Source organism: Eleutherodactylus coqui, chromosome 12 (assembly GCF_035609145.1).
Source record: "Eleutherodactylus coqui strain aEleCoq1 chromosome 12, aEleCoq1.hap1, whole genome shotgun sequence".
NCBI classification, from domain to species: Eukaryota; Metazoa; Chordata; class Amphibia; order Anura; family Eleutherodactylidae; genus Eleutherodactylus; species Eleutherodactylus coqui.
In genome coordinates, this window is record NC_089848.1 from 119,897,170 (window position 1) to 119,901,446 (window position 4,277).

A 4,277-nucleotide genomic window follows, 5' to 3' on the forward strand; every position below is an offset into this window, starting at 1 on the left:
TTACATTACAGGGATCTTATAGTCCTGCTGTGTGTGTATATATGTATCCTGTCCGCGGTCCGTACATGTCAGCAGGTCTTACAGCTCCTTATATTACAGGGATCTTATAGTCCTGCTGTGTGTTGGGGTTATGTATCCTGTCCGTGGTCTGTACATGTCAGCAGGTCTTACAGCTCCTTACCTTACAGGGATCTTATAGTCCTGCTGTGTGTTGGGGATCTGTATCCTGCCTGCGGTCCGTACATGTCAGCAGGTCTTACAGGTCCTTACATTACAGGGATCTTATAGTCCTGCTGTGTGTTGGGGTTATGTATCCTGTCCGCGGTCCGTACATGTCAGCAGGTCTTACAGCTCCTTACATTACAGGGATCTTATAGCCCTGCTGTGTCTTGGGGATCCGTATCCTGTCTGCGGTCCGTACATGTCAGCAGGTCTTACAGCTCCTTACATTACAGGGATCTTATAGTCCTGCTGCGTGTTGGGGTTATGTATCCTGTCTGCGGTCCGTACATGTCAGCAGGTCTTACAGCTCCTTACATTACAGGGATCTTATAGTCCTGCTGTGTGTTGGGGTTATGTATCCTGTCTGCGGTCCGTACATGTCAGCAGGTCTTACAACTCCTTACATTACAGGGATAAGTTCCTTTTTGTGTGTCAGAGGGTAATGCACTCCTGATTATAAAGTTCATCAAGTTAGGAGGTTGCCTGTAACACAGAAGCGGAGGGTCCGGGTGGTCAGACGGTCATCTTTGTGTAGGTATGGTGGAGTTTTTTTTGCGGTTTTCCTTAGTACCTCTAATTGCAGATTGTAGGTCACCACTAGAGGCACACGTCTGTTTCTTTTCCTTGTATTGGAGTAGTTGATTCCAGGGGATCCTGGTGACCCTGGTGATTTCTGGTGATCCTGGTGGCCCTGGTGGTTCTGGTGATTTCTGGTGATCCTGGTGATTTCAGGGGATCCTGGTGACCCTGGTGATTTCTGGTGATCCTGGTGGCTCTGGTGATTTCTGGTGATCCTGGTGGCCCTGGTGGCTCTGGTGATTTCTGGTGATCCTGGTGATTTCTGGTGATCCTGGTGATTTCTGGGTATCCTGGTGGCTCTGGTGATTTCAGGGGATCCTGGTGGCTCTGGTGATTTGGTCATCAATTGAGGTGGGATGGTAGCCCTGATTTATAAACGTTCTTTTAAGATGGTACAAATGTTCCTCTGTCTGTTGGGCTGGAGCAGATCCGGTTGTATCTGATGGCCTGGCTGTAGACAATGGACTTTTTGATGTGTTTAGGATGGAAACTGTCCCATCTGAGGTATGTGGGCCGATCAATCAGTTTTCGGTATAGGGATGTCTGTATTGAGTTATTTGAAATCTTTATGGTGGTGTCCAAAAAGTTGATTTCTGTATGCGAGTAGCTTAATGTCAGGTTTATGGTGGGGTGGAATGCATTGAATCTTTCATGGAATTTTATTAATTCTTGTTCAGTGTTGGTCCAGATGATCATGATGTCATCAATGTAGCGGAAGTAGGCCAATGGTTTGCTGGGGCAAGAGGCCAGAAAGTCACTCTGCAGTCTTGCCATAAATAGGTTGGCATATTGCGGTGCCATTTTACTGCCCCTGGCAGTCCCTGTGAGTTGCAGGAATATCTCTTTGCCAACGGAGAAATAATTGTGTGTGAGAATGAATCTTGCGAGTTGTAGCACTGCGTCAGAGGCGACCCCATTGGCCTCAAGGTGCGCCTGGCAGGCGGTCAGTCCATCCTCGTGTGGGATGTTGGAATACAAGGATTCCACATCCATAGTGCTTGTCCAGTATAGTGGATTGCACCGCATGCCTAAAGGAGTCTAAGTATTTGTCCAAAGTTGGATTGCGGCCAGGAGAGGGCCATCTAGTGGATGCTGCAGGAATATACTACAATAATGTGGTACATACTGCCATCTAGTGGACACTGCTGCGCTTCACACACTATTGTAGTATGTACCTAAAACAACCACTAGATGGCAGCACTTGCCAAACTATTGTAGCATATTCATGCAGGGTTCACCAGATGGCAGCACTTACCACACTACTGTGGTATATTCTGTTGTAGCGGCAAGTGCTGCCATCTGGTGGACATGGCAGCATTTCCCATACTATTGTAGTATATTCCTGCTGCGTTCACTAGATGGCAGCACTTGCCCCAGTATTGTAATATATAGTCTGCAGTGTCCACTAGATGGCAGGAATATATTACAATAGAGTGGCAAGTGCTGCTGTGTCCAAGTGCCACACTATTGTAATATACTCCTGCAGCGTCCACTAGATGGCAGTACTCGCCACACTACTTTTGTATATTCCTGCAGCACCTACTAGATGCCAGCACTTAGCACACTCTTGTAGTGGTATGGGCTGCCATCTACTGGACGCTGCAGGAATATACTACAATAGTGTGGGAAGTGCTGCCGTGTCCACCAGATGGCAGCACATGCCCCTATAACAGAATATACCACAATAGTGTGTTAAGTACTGCCATCTGGTGGACACTTACCACACTACTGTTGTATATTCCTGCAGCCTCAACTAGGTCGCAGTACTTACCACACCATTGTTGTATATTCTATTGTAGTGCTAAGTGCTGCCATCTAGTGGACACTGCAGGAACATATTGCAATAGTGTGCCAAGTGCTGCCATCTGGTGGACACAGCAGCACTTCCCACACTACTGTAGTATATTCCTGCAGCATCCTCTACTTGCCACAGTATTGTAATATATTCTGCAGCGTCCACTAGGTGGCAGGAATATATAACGAGTGGCATGTGCTGCCGTGTCCACTAGATGGCAGCACTTAGCACACTATTATTGTATATTCCAGCATGGTCTACTAGAGCAGTGGTCCCCAACCTTTTTGGCACGAGGGACCGGCTTTAAGCAAGACCATTTTTACAAGGCCTGGCAGGGTTGGGCGGGACATGGGCGGGGCTTTGGTTATATGGGGCAGGGTTATGAAGGGGGTTGGAGTTTAGTGCATTCTTATTTAATTATAACATTTAGAATGTCCTGGCAGTACACACATAGGGCAGCATATAATTTATCTCCCCCACCCTTCAGTAATAAGCAGTCCCTCCCCCAGTAAAAAGTAGCCCCATCCCCCAGTAATAAACAGGTCCCCCTTCCCCCGTAATAAGCAGGCCCCCCCCCCCTCCCCGTAATAAGCAGGAAGCAGGTCCCCCCTCTCCCGTAGGTCTTCCCCCCCGTAATAGGCAGGCCCCCCCCCCCCAGTAATAGACAGCGCCCCCCCACCCCAGTAATAAGCAGCCCCTTCCCCTGTAATAAGTAGCCCCCCCCCCCCAGTAATAAGCAGGTGACCCACCCCCAGTAATAGGCAGCCCCTTCCCCTGTAATAAGTAGCCCCCCCAGTAATAAGCAGGTGACCCACCCCCCAGTAATAGGCAGCAGTTACAACTATATTAGTGTGATAAGTGCTGCCATCTAGTGGACGCTGCAGGAATATACAACAATAGCGCAAGAACTGCCATCTAGTGGACGCTGCAGGAATATACAACAATAGCGCAAGAACTGCCATCTAGTGGACGCTGCAGGAATATACAACAATAGCGCAAGAACTGCCATCTAGTGGACGCTGCAGGAATATACAACAATAGCGCAAGAACTGCCATCTAGTGGACGCTGCAGGAATATACAACAATAGCGCAAGAACTGCCATCTAGTGGACGCTGCAGGAATATACAACAATAGCGCAAGAACTGCCATCTAGTGGACGCTGCAGGAATATACTACAATAGCGCAAGAACTGCCATCTAGTGGACGCTGCAGGAATATACTACAATAGTGTGGTAACTGCTGCCATCTAGTGGACACAACAGCAATCACCACACTATTGTAATATGTATTACTGCAGCGTCCACTAGGTGCCAGTACTTTCCACACTATTGTAATATATTCCTCCAGTGTCCACTAGATGGCAGCAGTTACAACTACATTGTAGTATATTCCTGCCATCTAGTGGAAGCTGCAGGAATATATACTACAATAACGTGGTGAGTGCTGCCATCTAGTGCACTTACAACTTTATTGCACCACTCTATTACTGCATTGTACTCCACTTAACAAGCCATAAATCCCAGAAACTGTTACAAGACCTGTTGAAAGGTCAGACATCGACTTGTAGGAATGCTGCCTTCCAATAGGGGACGCTGTAGAGGCATTGTTCCATCTTCCCTATTTGCATACCTTCTATTGCAACACACAATAAAGACAAGAAAAGAGACCAAATGACAAAGA